The sequence below is a fragment of the Lolium rigidum genome, chromosome 6 (assembly GCF_022539505.1).
Source record: "Lolium rigidum isolate FL_2022 chromosome 6, APGP_CSIRO_Lrig_0.1, whole genome shotgun sequence".
Classification (NCBI taxonomy): Eukaryota; Viridiplantae; Streptophyta; class Magnoliopsida; order Poales; family Poaceae; genus Lolium; species Lolium rigidum.
The window spans coordinates 117386437-117399442 of record NC_061513.1 but is presented as its reverse complement, the minus strand read 5'-3'; the positions used below and the strand labels follow the sequence as shown (position 1 = coordinate 117399442).

The 13006-nt window shown below is 46.4% G+C and overlaps 1 pseudogene; it reads right to left on the bottom strand.

Annotated features, from left to right (window-relative positions):
* Window positions 1–1094: 1094 nt before the first annotated feature.
* LOC124663182 lies at window positions 1095–10613 on the bottom strand (annotated as a pseudogene).
* Window positions 10614–13006: the final 2393 nt, after the last annotated feature.

Below are 13006 nucleotides of genomic sequence, written 5' to 3'. Positions count from 1 at the left end.
TGAATTTAAATCATAATATAATTTAGATTTATTGGTATCTACAAAAAGTTAGGATACTTTTTAGGAACATAGAGAATCACGTTTTGTGCACGTGAATTTTTATGTGTATTATGTTTATGGTAAAAAAATACCAAAATTAACATGTCGTAGCAACGTACGAGCATTCAGCTAGTAGATATATAGATATAGATAGGTGTAAATTCGTGGCTTTTCGGGGCTGCATAAATATCAGTGGAAAAAAAGCTTTGCTCAAGTTTTACCATAAACTTTCTGTAAACTGTGTTCATACTCAGGGGAATCACACACAACCATAGAAAAGCTTTCAAACAACAATTAAACATTTTTTTATCACATCAAATGAAACCACATGTTGAACAAAAAAAGTTTGACCAATGTTGGATTTTTTTTAGAAACACATACAAACGCATACAGTACTTGTACGCTCACATATACGCGCATACACTCATCCCTATAAATGCATACACGCATACTCTACCCCTATGAGCACCTCCAGAAGACTGAGCCGACGGATTGGATCTTGAAATTGACGAAGTCACCACAGGCGTCTCACTGTCGACGAGAACATCGTCTTCCACTGAATGAATATTCTGTTTTTATGAGACACACAGATGTCAAACCTGGGATTTGAACTCTGATGGGCTGGGGGTACAACCACCCTCCTAACCACCCAACCTCAAGTTGGTTCTCAACCAATGTTAGATATGAAAGCATGAATGTCATACATTATCCAACCGAGACTACAGTCTATTGGTGTATCATAAAAGAGACAAAGTATGGACTAGCTAAAAACTCTTTTTTTCGAAATGGGGAGTATCACCCGGCTTCTACATCATGATGATGCACATGGCTATTTATTAATAAATTCAGGTTTAGTACAGTTTTACAACTCAAGCATCGCTCAAGATTGATACAAAAATCAACCAACGGAAAAAGAACAAACTACTCAGAGTAACCATCAAAGTAATCTCCTAGTATGATGCCACCATATATCCTGAGCGACCATATGGAGTCGTGTGCATCCAAAACATGGCTAAAAACTCTTAAACGTGAGAATCAGCTGCCCTCCAGCGGACTTAGTGGTCCTTCGCTCCATTCAACAAAGGTATTTTCCTTGTTTGCTCAAAATCAACCCTTTGAAGCAAGTAACTACCTATGTCAAGCTTCCTAAAAAATAGAGTAGGGTGGTTAGGATGTGTGCTCGCTGCTCTCTCCATGGCAATCGCTGTGGCTTCAAGAATGCCACGGTTGCCATCTACTTCACATTCCACGGTAATGAGGCAGGGGAGATTCTTGATTCCAAAATCCTGACACTCTAGCTGAACTGCGAACCAAGAATTAAGCTCGAGCTTTTCTAGCTTGGGCATGGATCCTGCCACAAACATCAAATCTACGGGGTGAAATTCTGCCATATAAATGAAATTTCTCAAGAATAGGAACCCAACTTCACCACTGATTCTGAGCTTTTCGTTTGACTGCTTTGCCTCCTTAAGATGCAGAATAAGCAAAGTGGGTAAGGCTCCAAGGATGCAGAGATCATCCTGCCTGACTCCCTCCAATTCAAGGCGTAGCTCTTGGAGGTTTCTAAGGGATTTCACCCATTTCGGAACCCGTTGGACGGTTGAAGAACAACTAATAAGCTTCTTCAGGTTAAGCAGGCACAAATCTTCCAGTAAGAGGCTGCTCCCATTCCAAATAGTCATAGAGCAGAGGTTTTTGGTGCCTAGCTTACACAAGGAAGAGACGATATCTTTGTTGTAATCCTCCCCAACCACATTTGTATCTTTATTGTCAGAATCAGCTCCGGAATGGGGAAGGACAAGGACAAGATTCCTCAAATTGGTTAGCTGGCCCAGGCCCCACAAGAATTCATATGGCTGATTGGAGACGCTAACCTGCTTCAACGTCTCCAGTGCTTGCATCTTCGCAATCCCATTAGGAAATTTAACCAAATTGCTAACAAGTAGACGCGACAATTTTGTGAGGTTAACAATAGATGCAGGTAATTCCAATACATTGGTGCCTCTTAGGTCCAACATCTCTAAGCACCCTAAACGGCCGATTTTTTCTGGAAGCTCATTTATTCCCGTACTTTGGAGGTTCAGGTACCTCAGATGGAACAGACTCACTATATTATCAAGATGATGTTCATCCAAATTTGAGCAACTCTTCAAGTCTAGAACACGCAGATGTGTGAACTCCTTCAAAGTACGCATGTTCAGGGAATTTCTAAACATGTTAAGTGATCGGACATGAGACAACACCAGACCTGTTCGCATTGTTGAACTTCCTTGGTCGCCGACTTGTAGAGAAAGTCGACGAACAACTTTGTTTTTTGTCCTAATTGTTGGTATGGGAACACCAACCAAAGTAAGGAAGTTCTCTTCGATGGATTTGGATATGAGGAAATCAAGAATTGTATCATGAACTCGACAACCCTTCACCTTACCAAATTTACCTGTCTTAAAGGGTTGGATCAAACTCCTATTGATGAGCTCATTAAAACACATTTCTCCTAGCTCATACACTGTATATCTGTCATCCGTATGAATGATTCCTTCACCAATCCACCTCCATATAAGACCTTTCTTCATAATAAGAGAATCTTCCGGAAAGATACTCAGATATAATAGGCAGGTTTTCAGATGAGGAGGCAAATCAAAGTAACTCAGTGACAGGATCTTCATCATCCTTTCAACACTGGGATTTCTTTCAAGTGCACGACCAATTGAATCTTTCACCTGATTCCATACATCCTCTCTTCTCTCTTTGTTAGCCAACAAGCCACATATAGCAATGATTGCCAGAGGTAAGCCATCACATTTTTTCAAAATTTCACAAGAAACTTTTTCAAGGTGTGACGGGAGATCTTCTTTAGAGTCGAATAGTCTTCTGCGAAATAATTCTCTTGAATGCACCATAGTAAGTGGGCTTATATTGTAAATTTCGCCTCCAAAAGAGCAGCGGCATGATTCAGCAACATCGTTTATACGAGTAGTGGTGATTATGATACTGCCAGAACTAGTCATGGGGAATACAAGCTTAATAATACACCATGTATCCATGTCCCATATATCGTCAACGACAACAAAATACCTGCACATGGATTCATAGTTGATGTCAACAAGATACACAAGAAATAAAAGAAACTCAGTCCCAGCGACACCATAGAATTACAGCTACCTAAGAAAGTTGCCACGAGTATTAAATCGTCGTTAACGAAAAGTGCTCCAAGGCGTGTGCTTAAGAATTCCCATGCGCTTAAGGCCCTGTTCTGAACGAGAACAAAAGGAATGGAAAACATGTAGAAATAGGGTGGACTGTAAAGTCAAAGCCTACTACAGGCTTCCAAAACAGAGGAATCGAAATGTTTGGAACGTTTCCCGTGGCTTGCCTTTGGCCTTGAGCAATGTTTTGCTTCCTGTGAAAAACGTTGGAAAGTTCCCGTTACCTAAGGAATGTTGGAAGTAAGCTTGTCCTAATAATAGTTTGTGTCGCAGTAGTCTTTTTTTTTTTTTTGAAGTTTTGCCGCTCGGCTTTTATTCAAATGACGACAAAATATCTGATTGAACAGACTCAATCAGAAAATCAGGGATAAGTTCAAAACTAGTAACATAAGACTCTAGCAAGAGAGCGGAGCGAGCACAAACATGTGCTGCTTTATTAGCATCTCTCCGCACAAACTCGAACCTAAAACCCTGAAAAGCGGAGATAGTAGACTTCATCTCCCGCAGGATCGCTGCTGAGTCCGATCGCTGCCACTTCCCATCCTTCCAAGCATTGACAATCAGCTGACAGTCTTGTCTCAAGGATGACATGAGACCACCCCTTCGTCCGAGCTAGGAACACTGCATCACGACACGCCAACAGCTCCACCACCCAGGATCAACAATGTACTCATACCGTCGACATTCTGCAAGCACAAAATTTCCAGAGTGATCTCTCGCAATCACCCCTGTACCCGCCATGTTGTCTACAGCTTTAAGAGCTCCATCAGAGTTCAGTTTGATCCACCCCTCTATCGGTCGCTTCCACTTCGGTATACCACCTCCCACCGCAGCCCTCGGCGACGGCAGAGGTACCTCAATGGATTTCACCAGTTCATCTACTAGTTCCATTGATCTCATTGGTTGGTACTTTGTCTCCCCATGATTATAGTTGTTTCTACTCCCCCAGATTGTCCACATCACCGATACTGCCACCGGCAGCATCCTTCTTGCCAATAATATCAGTATCCAAAACATCTCTGGACCAAGTAGCTGGATGTAGCCTTGGTAACTTGAGCTCGAAAAATTCTTTTGCCGCCCTCCAGAATGATCTTGCATGCTCACATGCAATCAAAGTATGCCACAACGTCTCATCTTCATGCCCACAAAGAGGGCACACACTCAACTCTTTAATGTGTCTCCTCCTTAGTTCTGAATAACATGGAAGAATGTTTTTAACCACCCTCCACCAAAACACTCTTATCTTAGGCATAACACCTAATTTTCATAGAGCTTTCCATGTTTTCTCATCCGACGTTGATGAGCTCCCAGCAGGCTCTGGCAGCCCATCTCGGTGTCGCAGTAGTTTATCTAGTTTGTTTTAGCTATGAAGGTTAATCAGGTACCAACTGGTACGAAACCTAGGGTTAGCCTCCTCTCCCGCCCCCCTCCCAGGCGGCGGCGGAGGATCCACTCGCCCCACCCCACAGCCGCCCACAGACCGCTGCCCCACAGCCGCCACTGCTGCCAGCCTCAGTCCGCACTGGCTCCTGCCACGGCCCCAGCTTCGGCCACGGCCCCGGCTTCGGCCACAGCCCCGGCTCCGGCTCCGGCTCCGGCCACGGCCACAACCCCGGGCCCAGCCACGGTCCTGGCGGCGGTGGCAGCACCCCCTCTGTCGAATGACGAGGGGAAGGAGAGGGTTTCCGCGACGGCGTTCCATGGGAGGTGATGAAGCGCCGGTGGAGGAAGTCGGGCGGCACGGCTACTTGGTCGGGGCCCGTCGGTAGCCATGGAGGATTTCCTGGAGCGCTGGCGGCCTCCGCCCCCGTTGACGGTTCGGCGGTGGTACACATGATCCGCGCCGCTATCCTCTTCCCTGGTGATCCGGCAGGAGGGACTGGCGGCGTGGGGGCTTGCTGGTCTTGCTTTGTTTTTGGTAGCGGTCCTCGGGTTTCTCGCAAGCGAAGATTTAGATCTTCCGTAGGTCAGTTTGCCTTGATCTGGCTGGAGAGATGAGTTCCGAAAAGCTCCGCCAGCGAATGTAACAGTACATATTTTGACTGGTGTTTGCTGGATCGGGTGGTATTCGGTCGCGCGCATCCATGTTTTTATTCTGACGTTCGGTTCTGGAGGGAGCGGCGCGAAGGTGTATTTTGTATCTTTATGGTCCATGGTGAAGTCAGAAGAAGGAATATCATGAAGGCCGGATTGGTGAACTAGCTAAAGGAGGTTTGAGTCTCCGTGATTCTGAGGGATTTGCTTGGCGTTCCATGGTGGACTGGCTAAAGGAGGTTTGAGGTGGACTAGCTAAAGGACTCGCGCGACGCTCTCTTGAAACCAAGCGGTTGGAAAATAACATGGCAAAGCTCTGCTATCTGACACGTCTATTTGGTTCCATGGTGAAGTCAAAGGCGGAGAATGGTATGGAAGCCAAGTTTTGAGGACTAGTGTTGGTGGTTCGAGTCTTTGCGTCGATGGTGAACTTGCTTAGTGTTTTAGGCTTCATAGCAGCGTCATGCGAGTGGGGGCGTCAACACATCAGAAGTTCAATGTGTTGTGCCTGGCAATGAACTTGTTGAAGATATTTTTTGAGAGCAGGGACTTTTTTCACAGTGAAAACCTAAGATCTATGATTGGCCGATGATGACGCTTGTGCATTGATTCCTTCTTGGAGGTGCCGTTTTTGGAGAACTTGGACTTCAGGCATTGTCATGGTGATGTTTGTGTTGGTACTATAAGCATTGTCATGGTGATGTTTGTGTTGGTACTATAAGGATCAAAACACTATAGAGGGACTTCACTATAGAGGGACTTTTCTATTTTTTTTTACTTTTTTCTTGGTTGTGTACATCCGTACTACCATTAGCCTTGTGCACGGTTTCCTTCTTGGAGGTGCCGCTTTTGGAGAACTTGGACTTCAGGTATAGTCATGGTGATGTTTGTGTTGGTACTGTAAGGATCGAAACACTATAGAGGGACTTCTCTTTTTTTTTAACTTTTTTCTTGGTTGTGTACATCCGTACTACCATTAGGGTATGATGTTGTTGTAGAGTCCGGGTGTAATTTTTATCTTCACAATATTAATATATGTCCTTTATCAAAAATTTGCTCGAGGAGAGTACGAAGGCATTGACATGACCCTTTGATCCTTTTTTAGGTGTGCCTCGTTCCCCTCATTCGTTCCGATGGGGTGATGGTGGAACCCTAATGCGCCGCCACCTCTAGCCCCCAACCTTCTCCTCCTCCCCCGTCGTCGCCAGAGGGCACGACTGGGCAAAGCCTGGCCAGTGGCGGCGGGGCTCCTCTCACCTCCTCACGCATTGGGGATGTCTTGGGATGCCTCGTACTGGTCAGAATGTGGTGCGGCCTGGCGTCACGGCGAGGTTGCTCTGATGGCGGCACAGTGGTAGGCATCTAGGTGGATTGCATCTGATCCTCTGGGTGGCATAGGCGGCGTAGGCCACGTGGCCATCTCGGCGGCCATGATCTGCGTGGCGGCGAGGCTAGCGATGGGAGGCGCATGCCACATGCACGTCTCGATGGTTTGCATGGCGGTGGGGCCTCTAGTGCCCGTTTCGAGTCTAGGGATGCCACGTCATGTAAGCTTGCCATTTTGATGGCTGCATTGCGGACCATATGGTGGGGATGCGCGGATGTCAGTGAAAACCGAGCCGGCCTCAGTTGGGGGATGATGGCGGCTACTAGCGCGTACGTTGTTACCTTGTCGAAGGTTTTGTCTATGCATCTCTCACATCCTCTCTCGGGTTGTTCTAGGGGAAACCCTAGATCTGGGCAACCCGGATCATATAATGCTCGACGTCATTCTCCCTCTTGGGGGCATTGTCTTGGAGTAGCTGCTGGTCAAAGGGGAAGAAGTTGGAGCGGCTTCGTCTTGCACGGAGTTGTCGACGGAGATGTCAAGTCACGCTTAACCGCTAGGTGCTACGCTCGGTCATGCCTCGTTCGGTAGGTTCGACGCATGGCAAATTTCTCGGAGGCTTCAAGCTGCATGACATGGCGGGACTCGTCGGCATGGTGCCGAGTGGTCTCGGTGGCAACCGCGCGTACGTGTTGATGAACGCGCACAGGATGGTGGCGTTGTTTGGCATTCTGGTGGCATCGACGGTATACCTGACAAGGTCATTGATTTAAAACTTTGATCCTCCTGATGATGGGCCAGCAAGACGGTGGTAGCAGCAGTTTGAGTGTGCATGTTGGTGTGCGATCAGGACTAGCTGGACCGGTTTGTGCTCCTGCCTCAGGACCAGCAGTAATGTGCATAAGGGTTGAGACCTCAGGACCTCATGGAAGCTGTGTTGGAATTTCGCCCACAGGTCGATCACTTGAAACACACGAACACAAAAACTATGGCCAAGGTGCGTGTTTCACCCTATATTTTTTCTCTTAATTTCTGGCTATCCAACTAGAACAGGGTTCATATTTCCAATACTCGGCAGCTTGATCAAACCAAGCTCCGGCAATTTCCGAATCACCCCCAAGAGTCAAAATAGGCGGTTCCTTCCCTTATAACCTTAGTTAAGAGTTTCCTGCATCATACGGCTCATAAATTGCTATTTTAATTTCTCCTATCTCAGAATTTGATTTCCTAAAAATCGATCCCATTTGTTTTTGGGCCTAAATCAATAGGCATATGACCAAGTATACTATTAGCATGTATAGGACACTAGCTGACAGCCTGACAGTAGCTGCCTAGTAAATCCTATACGAACTAGGACTCGACATGACATGGATGCATCTTATCTCTGGTACAACATCTAGATCTTGGTTATGACATACACTCGACGGAGGCTACTAGGCTCAAGGTTATGACATACACTCGACAGAGGGAGAGGGAGTAGCTACTCAGAGATCACTTTGAACAGTCCTTTTCAGGGAGTTCTAGCAACAGGGGTTACTCGGCTCAAGGTTATGATATACACTCGACAGAGGGAGAGGGGGTATCTATGTTCTTAAAGATGCTACAATATCAGAAGAGAAAAAAAATGTTTATACGACAGTGTGTTGTTGGTACTCTCTCCATTATATTTCAATTGACATCAGCAGTCTTCTGTACAAATATTTTGAAAGTAACTATTACTTTCTGTACCGCCTCCTCCTAGTCAACCCCCGACGGAGATCCTCAGCCTGAACGCTTCCTCCCGGGTCGCTCCCTCCCGAGCGGCTCTGGAGGCGCCGCCTACACCCTCCACCCTCTCCCCTCTGGCCGCTGCCCTCACCGGCGGTGGTAGCGGCCCCCTTCTCGTCAAGCGGCGGTGGGGATGGAGAGGTGCTGCCCGATGGCTTCTCTCGGGAGTTGGGGCGTCGCTCGAGGGGGCACAGAGCGGCGCGGTCGTCGCTGGCTGAGGCCTGAGGATCTCCCTCGGGGGTTGATGAGGGGGTTGATGAGGAGAGGTGGTACATCAGCGGGCACGGCGGTGATCTGCGCCATCGGGACGAGATCTAGGCTGTGAGGCCCGATCTTGACCAGATGGATTCAGCCAGGGCCGGTGTTGTGTGGTCTATGGCTGTCCTCGGGACGCCGTTGACTTGTTGACTTGTAGCCTGGCGCTGGACTACCTCCTTCCTCTTCGGTTCCGTCAAGGAGACGACTAGCGGCGTTGGGGCCTGCTAGTCCCGCGAATAAAGACGGGTGTCCTAGGGTTTCTCTTGTGCGAAGATGAAAAACTGCCCGAGGCTTGTCGTTCTTGATCTGGCCGAAGTGTTGAGTTCCGAAAGGCTCCACCGGCGAATGTAACAGTGGACATATTGCCTAAGTTTGCTGGATTGGATGGTATTCAGTAGTGCGCATCCATGCTTTTATTCTGACCGTTTGGTTTTGGATTCGTGCCGTTCTATGTTGTCATCAGATGATATTTTGGTCCATGGTGAAACCAGAGGCGGAGAATATCATGAAGGCCAGATTGGAGGACTAGCAATGAAGGTTCGAGTCTTTGTTCTTTGTGCTATTGAGGAACTTGCTTGGTGTTCTGGGTTTTAGCAGTATGTAAGTCGGGCCGGCAACATAGGATCTTACCTTTCAGGGTGAAAATCCAAGGCCTAGCCTTAATTGGTTGTGTCTGGCAATGGCCGGTAGTTGAAGGAATTGTTTTGAAAGTAGGAACTATCTTCAAGGTGACCTAAGATCTTTTAATCGGGTGACGATGGCACTTGTGCACTGTTCCCTTGGAGGCGTCGCTTTTGGAGAGCCTGGAGTTTAGGTGATGTCTTGGTGGTACAAGTATTGTTGCTGCTAAGGCTATAATACCGTAGCGGGGCTTTTCATTTCTTAGTATTCTTTCTCTTTGTTTGGTTGTGTGCATCCGTACTATCATTAGGATATTGTGCTGTTGCAGGTTGGATGCAATTGGTATCTCTCGATATTAATATAATCCATTTATCAAAAAAAAATAGATGGGAAACAATGAACATGAAAGTAAATGGAATTGTTTTTAAAAATTAATAGTAGTATGCTTTGATGTGAAATATCTAAATAGCTTTCTTAATTGTATACATTCGAGGACAACAAGTAGACACAACAGAAATTGTACCTTCTGTCTGTTAAGAAATCCAAGATCCTGCCAATGAGTTGTTGTATACTCCCTGCTTTAGTGTTAGAATAATCTTGGCCGCTAACTTCACTAAAAATAGTTCTTAAGATATTCATCATATCTGGATTTCGCGACACTGATAAGAATGCCCGGCATTGGAATTTGCCTTTGAGGTCTTGAAACACTTGGTTTGCAAGAGTTGTCTTTCCCATTCCCCCAAATCCTACGATGGACACCAACTTCGGTTGTTCTTTAGTTGATCCACGTTCAGTCAACAATTTGATAATATCAGCTTTGGGTTGATCTATTCCAACAAGTTTGGAGGCATGCTCAAACATAGAAAGAGCTCTAGGGTCAACAGCTGCCTTAATGATCCGAGAGAAATTGATGGTGCTGAAGGAGGCATCACGAGTCTTGTACCGCTCATTCCTGTCGCCAATCTCAATGGTTTGCTTCTTCATATCTTGGATCACGTTGCCAATTCGACGACGAGCCTTCAGCTTCCCCAACTTCCACAATGAGGTCTTGATATTTTTAATGAGTCCATCTGGCTTGATAACTTTGTCATTGACATGTTCCATGAAGTCGTCGATGCAGTCCTCCATGCCATAGGACAGCTCGCGCACCGCCGTCATCCATACTTTTTCTTGCAAATCCAGATCCTCCTCTTCGACATTTTGAGAAGAAACGCGTGCATGGCAGCAAGTTCATCTATGAGGAACCTGATATCGCCATGCACATCCTTGAAACGCTTGTACTCCTCGCCAAGCAGAGCAGCTAGCTTTCCCAGGACAGGTTTTAGAACGCCCGTCGCCACACTCACCAGAGCCGCCTCCATGGCCTCAGCTCTCGATTTGTCAATTATAAGTGGAGGCACTGAACAGCTGGATATTTTCTGTTTATACCCTGAAAAGAGGATTAACCCAAGTAAGGGCAAACATTTTTATACTGAACAAGCTAGAGATCGACCATGTGCTGCATTATAGGAGATCGAAGCACGACATGAGGAGATGTGGTCGTACCTACGGAGATCACCAGTAGCAACTCAGAGATCACTTTGAACAGTATTCCTTCTCTCCACGCTGAGTCGATTTAAACCCTGAAAAGCAGATGAATCAACCGAAGTGAACCGACCATTTTTATTAAACGAAAGCAAAAGCTTTGCCTTACCTATTAACTAAGAAGAAAATACCCAATTAATTAGCAGAAAACCGGGCGAAAACCATACAACATCACCACACACAGAGCCACACCCACTCTTGCCACAACGCCAACCCCACCCAAGAAAACCAACGCACTACAACTGAGAACCCGACAGCACCAACCCCACTCGGAACATAACACAGAAAACAAACCCACGAACAAAGACACCGAGGCACAACAACTCGAGAAGATGGGATAATGATCAAGCAGCCATTGATGCCTTCCTTGAGGCACCGCTCCTCTTAACTTTGCTCTTGAAAGAATTCTTCTTTAGTATGTCAGATCCCTCCTTGCGTTTTCTCCTCATTTCCCTCTCCTTTAGAAGACACCCAATGGTCTTGCCAGATCATGGGTCTTCAGCCTCCAAGCTGACGAGAAAGTCACAAAGCTTTTTGGCGAAGAGTGCTCCAGGAATAGATGGCAAAACACTAGACGCAACAACCTCGTCACCCACGGAAACCACCTTCCCGATGGGCTGAGTTGAGTGAATGGCAACATCATCCAAACCTTCCTGCTCGACGAGAGTGAGCGTTTGGCTAGGCTCTGACAATGGTGGTGCGGGCGACAAAGGCACTGCTGAAGTCTCAAGAAAGTCCGCCGTCTGATGCACCATCGACAAAGACAAGCAGGCTCCTCACACAACCTTTTTAGCTCTGGCATGAATTGCAGAAACGAAGCCAATTGCCCACCCCACGCCCAGCAGCAGGATGGAAAGACGACCTGTGGAAGGAGCTGCTCACTGTTGTGGAACCAGGAACGTTAGGAGAAAAGTTTGAGTCAGCGCATGCGTCGGTCACTCCATATCCTGTCCGTCCAGCTTTCTTGAGATACGAGCCACACGAATTGCGTCAGCGTCATTATGGGAGTAGTCGACGTGATTAGCAATACCGGTTTGTAGGCATATTCTTTATGGGCCCTGCTACACTGTGCTATAGCAGTATAGCACCGGATTGTCTACTGCAGTGCTCCCCCTATCGGAAACGTGAATCTTTCCAAAAAATAGTAAGTTGGTTCACCTGTGATAGTGACAGGTAACCACTTTGAAAACATAAAAACAGTCTTGCGGATTGTAACCGCGGTGCTACACTTTGGAAATTGAAAAACAGTCTAACTGACCACGCCCATGGAAACTGACCACGAGAATAGCTGGTCCTCCAGGTTTTCTTCTTTCAGACTTGACCATGAAGTTAGATGCAAAACTTTATCTAATTGTTACAAAAAAAATTACATCCTCTAAAAACACCTCATACCACTTACTTTGTGATCTAATTCAGGATGTAAAAAATAGAGGGATGGATGTAGAAATATATAAAAACTACATCCAAAATCACCAAAACCAGGATCACTATTTCACTAATATACTACTGTTTTAAACTTTGAACCATTGAACATTCTGGATGTAGAAAAATGATAAAAAGTACATCCAAAGTAGAGAAAGAAATTAATATAGTTACATCCTTCTATCAATCTGAAAGCCAAAAAATTAAGAGCAAGTCTGCAAAAATTACATCTAGGACATAATTTACAAACTACTACAGATTTGGAAGTAAAACAAAATTAAGAGGCAAATAATAGTCTCAAAAAAAAATACATCCAGCAAACATAATTTAGATTCTTCTATTGATCTGGGAGTAAAAAATTACATCAGAAATATGAAAATAGAGTAGATCAACGAGTAATAAGTACAGGAGTGCAGGACAAGCATGAACACACGGAAACATTACAGATGGAGGAAACAAGCCATATATCACCAGGAAGCAGATGGCTACGAATAGGATGACGAGAAGGAGGAGACAAGGCGAGATCGGCGATGGGTCACCTCATACTATGGCCCCGGCAAGCGGTGGCTACCTCAAGGCGCAGCTCCCTTCCCGCTGCGTTAGGCACGCAGGTGCTCGCTGCGTCGCTCGACGGCGGCGCCAGAGCGCCTCCTCAATGGAGAAATCGCAAGCGCGTCAACCAGCTGATACCTCACCTCCCCAGCTCGGCCGCCGGTCGCCGGTCGCCGGTCAGAGCATGCCCCCGCAT